The 13,637-nt window shown below is 45.4% G+C and overlaps 1 protein-coding gene and 1 pseudogene across 3 annotated transcripts in view; one reads left to right on the top strand and one right to left on the bottom strand.

The window, feature by feature from the left end:
- The window catches only part of LDLRAD3 (low density lipoprotein receptor class A domain containing 3), a 298,023-nt gene that overhangs the window by 25,522 nt on the left and 258,864 nt on the right, over positions 1-13,637 (top strand). The window lies entirely within an intron of this gene.
- LOC116554499 lies at positions 421-12,785 on the bottom strand (annotated as a pseudogene).

The raw sequence follows: 13,637 nt of genomic DNA, 5'->3' as shown, positions 1-13,637 counted from the left end.
GAAACAAGGCCAAATTTTGATAAAATCAAGAGAAATTGGTGAGGTCTGGCACATCAAAGCAATCAGAACGTGGCCACAAGGGGGTCAGGGCAAGTAGATGGAGAATAGCCATGTCAAGCTTTCCTTGAACTCTCTCTCTCCAGCGTTTTTGTTCTGCAAGTTAACAGCCAGCTCAGAGATGTCCAGGTTGTATACTGTCTTACTTTTACCCACCTCATATAATGGCGAAGCCATCTATTTAATAAATACAATATCAGAAAGAGCATATATATTAGGAGACCCACTTCCACAAAGGGGCTGGGAATTCTTCTTCTGGAAGAGCATCATATAACCTGGGAAGTACTGTGGAAATCCAGGCACATTTTCTTGTAAACTGTTACTTAAATTCAAAACCAAATTCCATTCCTTTCTGCCTACAGTGAGTCCCTGGGATCCTTGGTGGGGAATCAGCAACAGCAACCTTCTAATCCATAAAGCCAAGCCAAAGGCTGTTTCCCTTTCTTCCTTCAGTTCAGAGGCTCATGCTGTCCTGAGGTGAAGCTTGAAGACCTTGCATTCTTTCCTTCTACCAGGCGTTTGGGGTTTCTTGATCCTGTGTGGTCCCAGAGACCCCAGGGTCACCATGATGGAAGTCTGCCTGTGGGGACTGGGCCTCCTGAGCTTCTCTTAGTTCCCTTTCCAGTGTGGCTGTCTTGGACTTTTCCAAATTCAGCTGCTGCTAGAGCTCTTCTGCTTTCCCCAGGGAGGGCCAGGGTCAATTTCTGACCAGAGCTGTTGCAAGTTTCTCTTCTGGATCAGGGTGGATTGTGTTCTTGAGCAGACTGTAAAAGTCTTTTGAGAGCTCCTGAGGGATGTCTGGGAAGTTACTCTCATGGTTATGGTGCCATGCAGCAGTGTTGATGGGTAATGTCCCTGTCCCAGCAGCCATTGCAATGATTAATCCCAAGGCAAATAGGTCTGCTTTAGGAAGGTACTAATAATCCTCCTGCAAAATCTCATTTGCCAGTAAGCAATTATCTCCTTCCACTTTCAGTTTGCTTATTGATGTCACATGGCCTAGGTCACCAATTTTATATATCACACAGGCAGAGAGAAACTAATCAGCTTCATTTTCAACTTCCGTGACTCCAGAGGAGTCACTTGACATCTTGTGACAAAGGAAGGTCTTACTAGGTTAGATGTCCAGGTGCATCATGCTAGAGTTGTGGTATACTTAAGTTCAAGGGAAATCTGTAGAAGGATGTCCTTGAGTTTTGGCTCTTGGAAATGATTAGTAGACTTAGTGTTTTCAGATAGAGCAGCTTGCAAGCTCCTGTCATTGCAGTATTCATTCTGAATGATCATATGGTCATCTTCTGCTGTAAGGAGCAGCATTGTACCACGTGGGGTGATGCCCAAGCACTGCATGAGCATATACTTTAGATAAAGCCAAATTCTCCTGTGAAATTCTGCAAAAGTTTTCATAGAGTGCTTTATTGCATAAATGCTTCTATCCAGGCTTCCAATGCACTTGTAGACTGTACCAAATTCATCAACCCCAATTTTTTCTACCTCCGATCATTCTTTTTTGTATCAGGAAGCCATGTTGGTTTCTCATAGAACACATGTCTCGGCAGGCAGCCCTTGGTCTTCCTTGCCTTCCTGTGGACCAGCTTCCTCAAGATCTCAAATTTTCCTCTTACCACTGGATTGAAGGAATAATTTTCTTTTTTTTTTTTTTTTTTTTTTTTTTTGAGACGGAGTTTCGCTCATGTTACCCAGGCTGGAGTGCAATGGCGCGATCTCGGCTCACCGCAACTTCCGCCTCCCGGGTTCAGGCAATTCTCCTGCCTCAGCCTCCTGAGTAGCTGGGACTACAGGCACGCGCCACCATGCCCAGCTAATTTTTTTGTAGTTTTAGTAGAGACGGGGTTTCACCATGTTGACCAGGATGGTCTCGATCTTTTGACCTTGTGATCCACCCGCCTCGGCCTCCCAAAGTGCTGGGATTACAGGCTTGAGCCACCGCGCCCGGCCTTGAAGGAATAATTTTCTATAGGATTCTGGGGTAAAGGGATTTATATTGACCAGAGCCAGTGAGGTCATCCCATCCTTGGGAGGAGTAGATGTGAGCATCAAATATTTAGCGACCCTGGAAGGAAGATTTGCTTTGGAGAAATAACATCTGGCTCAGCAGGCTTTTGGGAGTGGAGGGGCTGGCACCATGTGGCAGTTTGCTCCTGCTGTCTGGTTGGCCTGGCGTCTCAGGTCATTTGAGAAGGTGTGCCACTGGAGTCCTCAAAATCTGATCTGGATTTTCTTTGTCTTTTTCCTGAGGTGTGTTGAGTTCATGCACTGAGAGGAGTCCTGAGCAGGGTAAGCATTGCGTCTCAGTCCTGCACTTCACTCTTCTCTGGGGTCTGGCTTTGGGCCTCCCTGCTTCCTTGTGCTCTCTCTCTCTTTTTTTTTTAAATTTTTATTTATTTATTTATTCATTTGTTTATTTATTTATTTTTTTGAGACGGAGTTTCACTCTTGTTACCCAGGCTGGAGTGCAATGGCGCGATCTTGGCTCACCGCAACCTCCGCCTCCTGGGTTCAGGCAATTCTCCTGCCTCAACCTCCTGAGTAGCTGGGATTACAGGCACGCGCCACCATGCCCAGCTAATGTTTTGTATTTTTAGTAGAGACGGGGTTTCACCATGTTAACCAGGATGGTCTCGATCTCTTGACCTCGTGATCCACCCGCCTCGGCCTCCCAAAGTGCTGGGATTACAGGCTTGAGCCACCGCGCCCGGCTTTATTTTTTTTGAGACAGAGTCTTGCTCTGTTGCCAGGCTGGAGTACAGAGGTGTGATCAGCTCACTGCAACCTCTGCCTCCTGGGTTGTAGTGATTCTCCTGCCTCAGCCTCCCAGGTAGCTGGGACTACAGGCATGCACCACCATGCCTGGCTAATTTTTTTTGTATTTTAGTAGAGACGAGGTTTCACCATGTTGGCCAGGATGGTGTCGATCTCCTGACCTCGTGATCCACCCACCTCGGCCTCCCAAAATGCTGGGATTACAGACGTGAGCCACTGCACCCAGCCCCCTTGTGCTTTCTTTTGCCCTTCATTCTGAGTCTCTTCTTCACAACAGGAAAAGCTTAATTTCTACCTTGGTTCTTTGTTATACATTTCTGTCATCCATCTCAGCCAAAGAGCTTTACAACGTAGGCAAGGTCTATTGTAAGAGATCACCATGAATCTGCAGAAAGAGGAGAAAATTACTTAACCTGGCAGGTTTCACAACTCTAGCTTGCCTTTCCTTCCACCAACTAACAGCTAGCTGTTTCAGATGGTTAAATTCCTCACGTGAGGCCTTGTCAGCAGGCCTTTGGGAGTGGAGGGGCTGGTATCTGGCAGATGGGATTCTGTCGTCTACAGATCTGTTTACGAACAGTCCTTTTTTAAGTGCATATGGTATGTGTACCAAGTCCCCGGCTCAGCGTCACGACTTTATACACAGGTCCCAGTCATGGAATCCACGTGCCTTAGACTGAGGGGCACTTCTCCCTCTGGACAGAGAGAGGAAAGAAATCCCTAAGATTCGAGATGCAGCCGGGATATGAACCCAGGACTCTGCCTTCTCAGTCGATGTCCTTCTCACTTCATGTCCACAGAGGGTTCTCTGCTCACGTTGGTGCAAACTCCAGGGGGCTTCCCTGAAAACTCATAGCAGAATCTTTGAACAGCTGCCCAAGAAGAGGTTTCAGATTTTCAGCCATTTTCCTCTTTTAATGGAAGCTCTGACTGGCTAGTTGGTTAATGGGTCCCAGGTTCTCCCAGGCCACTTAACTTCCTAATTTTCAAGCATTATCCACGGAGAAAATCGACTCTGCAGAAGCTTATGACTTAATGAGCTCAGCCAAAGTCAATCTGAAGTTGTGAGCAGCAGCTTTGATCATTGTGATAGGCGTTTTGGTTTCCACCGAGCAGGGGATGGGAAAAAGCTTTGCCCATAATTTATTAATCACTTCCTTGGCTGAGCCGTCTTGCCTGGCTCTCCTGGGAAGCCCCAGTGTTAAGGTTGCTCAGGATTCAGCCTCAGCATGGCCTTTAGGTGTCCATACAGCCAGTGGTGCCTTGTTTCTGGAAGGCTTTGCTGAGCTGGAATGCAGCCAGATGTTGGAACCAGAGGTGCACACCTTGAGTAAACTCCTCTGCTTTCAAGCCACCCTTGAGGGCCCTTATTGGCAGAACCAGCTCCTCCAGAGAGGAAGTGCGTGGGGCCCACGTGTGTGTGTGTGTGTGTGTGTGTGTGTGTGTGTGTGTGTAGTTTTTTCAGAGACCCACTGATAAAATATTTACATCAGTGACTTGGTACCGAGTCCTGCTTTATTTGTTTTAAAAGTCTTAACAGCACAGCATTAGCCATGAGGATGCTGGCTTGTTAGCTTTTGGTTTCTTGCCTGTGGTTTTTGTTTTTATGAGGAGCAAAGAAGCTAGGCCCGATCTTCTGGGAAAGTAGCCTGCCGTATATTAGCCACACACTGGAACAGAAAAACCGTTCTGTGTGCAGTGCCTACTGTGTGCCGGGTGCTGTCCTTAGTGCTTTTAGGTCACTATTTCTTTAATCCTCTCACAATCATCCAGGTAGGTGCTGCAGGTTGAATTGTGTCCCCCCAAAAGATACACTGAAGCCCTAAACATGGTACTTGTGAATGGAATCCGATTTGCAAATGGGGTCTTGACATAGGTCATTCGTTAAGACAAAGTTTATTGGATTGGGGTGGACTCTAATTCCCGTGACTGGTGTCTTTGTAATAAGGATGGGCACACGGACCCTCGCAGAGGGAAGACGGCCTTGTGAAGACAGAGGCAGACATTGGGACATGTAGGTGCAAGGCAAGGAATGCCAGGGATTGCCTCCAAAAGCCAGGCAAGGAAGGATTCTGCCCTGGAGTTTTCAGAGGAAGCATGGCCCTGCCAACACCTTGAACTTCTAGCCTCTAGAATTGTGAAAGAACATATTTTTGTTGTTTTAAGCCACTCAGTTTGCAGTGATTAATTACAGCAGCCCTTGGAATTAGTGTAGTTAGAATTACCCAGAAGAATATTAACCCCATTTTATAGATGAGTACGTCAAGGCTCAGAGGTGTTAAGCATCTTGCCCCAGATCAGTCAGTTCGTAAGTGGAGACAGACAAGTCAGGTCTTGCATAATGTGGCTGCCAAGTCCATGCATTCGTTTTCACTCTGGAGCCAGCAAGGTGGTAACTTTCTAATGCTGGATATCTAGGACACCTTAATGAGCAGTTTAGTCTCAGAGGGAGGTTGCCCAGTTGCGCTTTAGATCTGCTTCTAATCCTAGATTCGGCCAGAAAATTCCTTGATTGATTCTGGGGCAATCTTTGCTTTTTCAGAGAGGATATAGGCCTGGTATTTTCTGTCTAGGGGATCTAAGTGTGGGGTGGAGTAATACCATCTCTCCTTGCTGCTCAGCCAGGTCTGTGGGCCATCCAGGACCCATCCCATTCTGCAGAGAGCTTAGACAGCTTGCCCAAAGTCAATCTGTAGTTGGAAGAAGCATGACTGGAAGAGAGATAACGAAGGGTGCCATTTCCTCCTGATCGCTCTAATTGTGCCTGTATCCTTATCCCCATCTGAGCTCCTACCCCTCCCATGCTCCCCCTCTATTTGGGAGGGAGAGAGGGAGGCAAGGGTCATGTTTTAGAAAGGATACCATTTCATGGGCATTGGAACCCCAGTGGAAGATTTTATTGAAGGGAGTGACATGACCTGTTGGACGCTATGATGGGCTGACTTGCATCCCCAAAACCCGTATGTTGAGCCCTAACCCTTAGTACCTTGGAAGGTGACTCTATTTGGAGATACGGCCTTTAAGGAGATAATTATGTTAAAATGAGGCTGTTAGGATAGGCTCTAGCCCAGTTTGACCTTTGTCCTTACAAGAGGAGGAGTTTTAGAAACAGAAACACCAGGCATGCACATGCGCAGAGGAAGGACCACGTGCAGACACAGTGAGAAGGTGTCCATCTGCAAGCCAAGGAGAGTTTTTGAGAAGCCAAACCTGCTGACCCCTTGAACTTGGACTTCCAGCCTCCAGAACAATGTCTGTTGTTCAAGCCCCTCGGTCAGTGGCATTTTGTGATGGCAGTCCTAGGGAAGGAATACAGAACCTAAAAGATGAATTGAGCCTTAGGGTGGGGAGTGGATGGGGGAGTGATACTGTGGGTATTCAGAATAGCTGGAAAGTTGCAGGAAAGAGGAAGGTGGACTGGACCAGGGAGATCCACAGAGGTGGGAGGAAGGTGACAGATTACAGGACTGTGTAGGAGCCTTAAGACAGATGATTGGGATGGGGAAGGAGTGGGGTAAATAATCTAGGAAGATCCCAGGATTCTATCTGAATGGATGGTGGCTCCATTCACTGGCTTATGGTAACACTGAAGGAGCTGCTGGTGTGAGGGAGAAGGAATCCCAATTGTCTATAAGAAGGTATCCTCTGGCAGCTGGGTTTTGTATCTGGAGCTCAGACAAGAGATCTGGACAAGGATGGAGATTTGGAAAGCACCAGCATCTAGATTACCACTAGATTTGTGGGTACCAGTGAGGAGGTGGTGATGTGAACTTGTTAAGCACAAAACTCTGTGAAACTCCAGCTCTTAAGGGAAGACACTGCCATAGGAGAATAAGAAGGGGTATCACCAGACCACTGTGCTGAGAAACTGAGGGAAAGACTGTTTGAGGATGGCAGTTCAAGACACAGGCCGGGATAGAGACAAAGACGTAGGAGTTACCAGCATAGAGATGTTGGAGGGATTCATCAGTGAGAATCTTCACGAGGGAAGAGCAGAGGACCAGAGAAAGCACAATAGCTTAAACTTTTTTTTTAAATTGTTTGTTTTCAAATTGGTAATATGTATAATGGTATAAAATTTGAAAGAGGATTTCTCATCCCTGCTGCCTCATGCACAGTTTACTGGTTACCAGTTCTCCAGCCCAGAGGAAACCAGCCCTCAGATTCTTGTGTGCTCTGTCAGAGGTATCTGTTTATGTGCAAGAATGTACATATGTAGGTATGTCTGAATAGACAGGTAGTCTGAATTTAATTTTTTTACAGAAACTGTAGTATACTATGCATCCTATTGCAGAAATAATGTGTGTTTATTGATTTCAGTTTTGTTGTTTGAAAAAGAAATACAACCATATGGTTCAACATTTAAAAGGTGTGAAAGAGGTGGGTGCAGTGGCTCACACCTGTAATCCTAGCACTTTGGGAGGCCAAGGCAGGTGGATTGCCAGAGCTTAGGAGTTTGAGACCAGCCTGGTGAACACGGTGAAACCCCATCTCTACTAAAAATACAAAAAGCCAGGCATGTTGGCGAGTGCCTGTAATCTCAGCTACTCAGGAGGCTGAGACAGGAGAATCGCTTGGTGGAGGCTGCAGTGAGTTGCGATTGTGCCATTGCACTCCAGCCTGGGCAACAGAGCAAGACTCTATCTCAAAATACATATATATATATGAAAGCACGTAATAAAAGCTGTTCTTTAGGCCTGACCCCAGCCTTTCTGGTCTCCTCCCTGGAGTTACCTCAGGTTTTTTTTGTTTTGATTATTGTTATTGGTGTTTACTTACTAAACATATTTGAGAGATCTCTCTTTCAGAATGGAAAGAGATTCCTCATTCCCTGTATATGATTTATGGTGTTCTGTTGTATGGATGCACCGTAAATGATTTCATTAAGCTCCTATTGGTAGGTGGGTTGATTCCACATCTCTACTGTGACAAGCAATGTTACATTGGATAGCCTTACACATATATAATTCTAAATACCTGTAGAAATGGAATTGTTTGAGTTGAAGGGTCAAGTGCATTTGTAGGTGTTTTTGTGTTTTTTTTTTGAGACAGAGTCTTGCTCTTCCTCCAGGCTGGAATACAGTGGCATGATCTCTGCTCACTGCAACCTCAGCCTCCTGGGTTCAAGCTATTCTTCTGCCTCAGCGTCCCAAGTAGGTGGAACTACAGGTGCTCGCCACCATGCCTGGCTAGTTTTTTTTTTTTTTTTTTTTTTTAGTAGAAACAAGCTTTTACCATGTTGCCCAGGCTGATCTCCAGCTCCTGATCTTAGGTGATACACCCACCTTGGCCTCCCAGAGTGCTGGGATTATAGGTATGAGTCACCGTGCCCAGCCATGTTTGTAGTTTTGATAGTTACTGCCTTGCTGTCCTCTAAGGAGGCTACATCAGTATACTTCCCACCAGCATTAAATGAGAGTGCCATTTTCCCCATTGCTTTTCAATCAAGTGTGTTATCACTCATTTTGATTCTAGTCAGTGTCTCATTGTGTTTCTCACTCTTATAATGAGGAAACTTCTTTCTATAAGTGTAAGAACCATGTGTGGTTTCATTTCTATAAACTGTTTATATCCTTTGCTTGTTTTCCTGTTGAGTAATTAATCTTTTTCTTATTGATTTGTAGGAACTACCCATATATTATAGAAATTAGCCCTCTGTGATACAAGTTGCAGGCGTATTTTCTCTCTTAATCAGATTTATTAGTCTTTTCTTTCATAGTTTTTGGACTTTCCCTTAGGAAGGGCTTCGTTACTCCAAAATTACACATCAAAAGCATGTTTTCTCTTCTGATGTATTTTTCACCTACTTAGAATTTATGTTGATGCCATGTGAGCGTGAGGGATCCAGCTTTTTTTTTTTCCTTCAGGGGCCACCCACTTGTTCTGATCATTTGTTGAATAATCATTCTTGCTCACTGACTTGATCTCTGTTCATTTTCTGTTGCTGTGTAACAATATTGTCACAAACTCCTTGTTTGAACACAGCACACACTTATGTCACAGTTGCTGTGGCCAGGAGCCTGGATACAGCTTAGCTGGGCTCTCTGAAAGGCTGCAATTAAAGTGTCAGCCGAAGCTTCAGTCTTATCTGAGACTCGACTGGGGAAGGATTCAATTCTAAGCTCATGAGGTTATTAGCAAAATTCGTTTCCTTGCAGGCAGCCAGATTAAAGGCCTCATTTTCTTGCTGGCTGTTGACTGGAGGCCAGTCTCAGTTTCTTGTCATGTGGGTCTTCCATACAGCCTCTTGTTTCATCAAGTCAGCAAGAAAGAGAAGGACTCGAGCATGATGGTAGCTGCAATGCACATCTGTTCACCTTCCTTTTATGGATTAGAAGGAAGTAACAAGTCCTGTCCATGTTGCGGGGAAGAGGATCACACAAGGGCATGATACCAAAAGGTGAAGACCATGGCGGGGCCTTAGGAATCCACCTGCCATCCTAGGTTTATTATACTTTAAATTTCCATGTGTATGATAAACTGTTTCTGTAACCCCACTAACTTTTAAGAAGTGAAGCTGGCTGCAAGAAGTAAATGCCATAGAGCTGAGATCATCTTTCCTGGTTCCTTGGTTAGGTATGAAGCCTAACTCTGTCTGGTTGTGGACTTCATTTCATGAGACTCTTCGGCAGCTCTTCACTGGCTGAACTTGATACACATGCTTCCTGCTGACTTCATGTCCACACTCCATGTCTCCAGGCTGTGATAACCTAGGAACTGCTTGGGTACAGGAGAAGCTTACTACTTGTTTCCATACATTTGGCCCTGAAATCCTGTGTTTTATTAGGGATTATGTTCATATTGTTAAATATTACTTTTCTGGCCACACCACTGCCTCTTAGTAAAATCAAGTGTGTCGCTGCAACTTGAAAATGTTATCCTAGTAGAATGCAGTAATAGCAAAGCTGTGGAGTGTTTGAGATGCTGATGGATTAGTGCCAGTCCTTCTCCCTGAAGAACAGGAGCATGCAGAACAGGCATCTGGAAGAAGGAGGGAAATCTGGCAGCTGTGTTCTCTACATTTTTGTTTTCCCCACATTTCCGTAAGTCAATTTTGTTACCTGCAGTTCCTGGCCAAAATAATGCTCCCATTTCCTTTCCCAAAAGTCATTATAGATTGATTGACTTGTAGGGGGTAGAGGACTCAGACTCTAATTAGAAGATGATGGGTTAAAGGAAGTTAAAAAAAATCAATAACAAACAGTATAGGCACTGGAGTGCAAATGGTGTAACCTTTGACACTGAACTTTGTAGGACAGAGAGGTATAGGATGATGCTGTGATTCATGAGAGAAGGCTGGAGAATGGAGCCTCCAAATGGGCTGACCCAGAGAGCTGGCCAGGCAGAGGAGGGAGCACTAGGGTTTTGTTTTGTTTTTTTTTAAGTGGAAGGGTGATGAAGCCAAAAAGAGTTATCAGTTGTGTTTGGATGTGCTAATGGTGGTAGAGACTTCTCAGAGCAGGTGAATAGAGCATTGCATGCCCAGGCTCAGGAAAATGTTCATGCAGAAGATGCCTTGGGCAGGTTGGTAAGTTAGTTGAAGAGAGGGATCCTTTTTGATACAGGCAAGGGGAGTTGGGCTATTGAGGGGTGGAGGGATCTCATTTTTCTAGGAGTATAGGTTTCTGAAAGGAAGAATAAGACCTAGTTTCTGAAGCAGAAATGGGATGATCTCAGAGTTGGGGACCATGTGGGTGGGGTGGGATGATGTTGGCAGGAAACCTGCCAGGTAATTCTTTAAACTTGTTGCGAGTGAATGGCATCATGGTAGAATTTGAACTTGGAAGTGTACACAGTTAGATCCTTACGTCTCTTCGTAATTGAGAAAGGCATAGTTGTAGGGATTAGTTCTGTGAGTCCAGCTTTTCCTGAGATGTGGAGGGTCCATGTCTTGGTGGGAAAGGAGGGTAGGAGGCAATGTGAGACTGCTGGAGCTGGAAAGTTTCTCCCCAAAGCAGGTGACGGGAGCTGGCCAGGTGGCCTCCAAAGGAGATTGTGTAGATGAGAGGTATGGGGGCCCAGGGACAATGGATGAGGGATACTTTATGGAAACACAAACACAGACTCAGTCAGGAAAGGGATGTTGGTATTTCCTGTGTACACTCATTTCCTCCCCTCCTGGGACAGCACATGCATTTGACTTCATTCATCACGAAACTTACTGTGTTCCAGGCATCGTGTTAGGCACTTGGCAGTACTGAGTTGAATAACACAGAGCCTCTTCTCCAGGAGCTTAGCCTGGTGGGGGTGGGGAAGGACACTATGAGGTATCTGAGATGATGTTGGAATGAATGAATCTTCTATTTTCAAAATAGTTTTTTTTAGTTGAATTGTATTATATGGCCAGTTGGACGGTGACTTAAGGGGTGTGTGTGTGTGTGTCTGTGTCTGTAGATGTCTGTGCATGCATGTGTCTGTGTTGCTTTGGCTTTTTATTTTTCTTGGAGTTTTGGAAATATGCATACTTAGTACATATTTACAAATGTGTTTTTTTGGGTATTATTGGTCTATTGAAATTCAAACTCAAATTCAGTAAGTCACCTTATTAGAATGAAAACTGCATTGCTTAGGCATGTGTTACGCCTATGGAGTGGCTTTCAGAGCCTGCTAGGTAATTCAGGGTGGCATGGTGGCTGGTTCCATGCCACCAGGGACCCAGGCTTCCTCTCTTACATGGTATTCCTGTGCTAAGTACCTCATGGCCCAAGATGATTGCTTGAGTATCAGCCATGTCATCCGAATTCCAGTTGAAGGAAGGAGGAAGGCACTGAGAAAGATGAACTCCCTCTTCTTAAGGATCTGTCCTGGAAGTCACACAGTGAACTTCTGATTATATCCCATTGGCCAAAACACAGCCACATTTTGTTGCAAAGAAGTCTGGGGAATGGGCTTAAGTAAAATCAGGAGTCTTTTTAGTAATTAGAAAAGGAAAACATATAATGGGACCAGGAGGAGTGCGTGAAGGGGCTAATTATGAAGGGAAGAGGGCCAAATTCGAGAATTTTACTTCCGAAAACTTCACCAGGGGTATTTTACAGAAGATATGATCATTCTTCCAAGCAGCTTTACTAGAGGAATAAGAGGTATCCTGGGAGAGTGCAGGTAGGGAGAGACCCAATGAGACGTCGCTCTTAGTTTGTTCAAGCTGCTATAACAAAGTGCCTTAGATTGGGTAATTTATAGATAATAGACATTGATCACTCACAATTCTCTAGGCTGGGAAGTCCAAGATCAAGGCACCAGCAGATTCCGAGTCTGGTGATGGCTCTCTGCTTCATAGGCGGTCCTCACATGGCGGAAGGGGAAAAAGGCTCTTTCAAGCCTCTTTGATAAAGGCACTAATCCCTTCATGACCTAACCACATCCTGAAGGCCCCACCTCTTAACACTATCACACTGGGGATTAGATTTCAACATATGAATTTTGGAGGGACACAAACGCTCAGTCCATAGCAATGCCTTCAGATGGTGGGGTTAGGGAAAACAGGTGGTGGTTTCAAGCCTGAGCCTCCACATCGGTGGTCACCATGGTAGACTCCAGGATGTGGACATGGATTTATAACAGGGCTGCAGCTTCCCATGTGGGTTCCATGGGATATGCTCCAGAATGAGGCACAGTGGGGATCTTTTTATTGATTGTCAAGGGCTTGTGATTCTCCCAAGTGATGCAAGGGAGGCCAGCTTATTTAAAATAACCAGGATGTCTAATTCACATTTTTAGGAGGAAGGGAAGTAACACTGAAGGCTGTTTCCTGTTGCATCAAAGGCAAAATTCAAACTGTAGCCGTTTGTGAACAGAATCCCTGTCTGTCTCCAGCCTCACACCCACTCGAGGTGTACATACCTGCAGTGCCGCACTGCTCCCTTCAGCCTTCGTGCAGGGTCGTCCAGGGTGGCCCAGGGCAGAGCAGCCTCATCTATTGTGTTTGTGACATTGTGTGACATGTACCCGGTACTGCCATCAGTTAAATGGGTTTGCACTTGTGGTGGTAGCTCTTCTTGATGTACTAAGCTCCTTGGTTCAAGGTGGGGCTGTTTCTCACATACCTTTGGGACCCCAGCTTTGCTCTGCTTGGGACTTGTGATTCTGATCCAGTACCCCAGACCTGAAGGCCCCTCTGTGTGTCAGTTCTGCAAGGATTTCCCTGTTTTCTTCACCTCATGGTCTGTCCTAAGCAGGAGGCATTGCTTTACCTAGAGCAGATTATTGAGCTGGAAAAGACAGTAAATAGGTAAATTGATCACCAGCAGAGTCCAGAATAGTCAGCTCAATGAAACATTTAAATTTTAAACACCCGCATTCAGAGTTGTTTCTCTAACAAGTGCTTCAGGTCAGGGGAGGAGAGAGGAGTTCTTTAGCTTAAATTATGCTCCTCCTCTGAGGGCCACAGCTATTAGTATATTGTTTCCCTGAACTTGGGCTCATTTTGGATTTTGCTGAATGGTTTACACATTTTTCCCTTTTTAGTGAATACTAGAATCTCAGATTAGCAAAGGACTCTCTTTTCTTTTCTTTTTTTTTTTTTTTTTTGAGACGGAGTTTCCCTCTTGTCACCCAGGCCGGAGTGCAATGGCGCCATCTCGGCTCACCGCAACCTCCGCCTCCTGGGTTCAGGCAATTCTCCTGCCTCAGCTTCCTGAGTCGCTGGGATGACAGGCACGTGCCACCATGCCCAGCTAATTTTTTGTATTTTTAGTAGAGATGGGGTTTCACCATGTTGACCAGGACGGTCTCGATCTCTTGACCTCGTGATCCACCCGCCTCGGCCTCCCAAAGTGCTGGGACTACAGGATTGA

This window comes from Sapajus apella, unplaced genomic scaffold (assembly GCF_009761245.1).
Source record: "Sapajus apella isolate SASKATOON/1434 unplaced genomic scaffold, GSC_monkey_1.0 scaffold14, whole genome shotgun sequence".
Lineage (NCBI taxonomy): Eukaryota > Metazoa > Chordata > Mammalia > Primates > Cebidae > Sapajus > Sapajus apella.
Note: the sequence above shows the minus strand (reverse complement) of the source record. Positions and strands in the feature narration are given on the sequence as shown.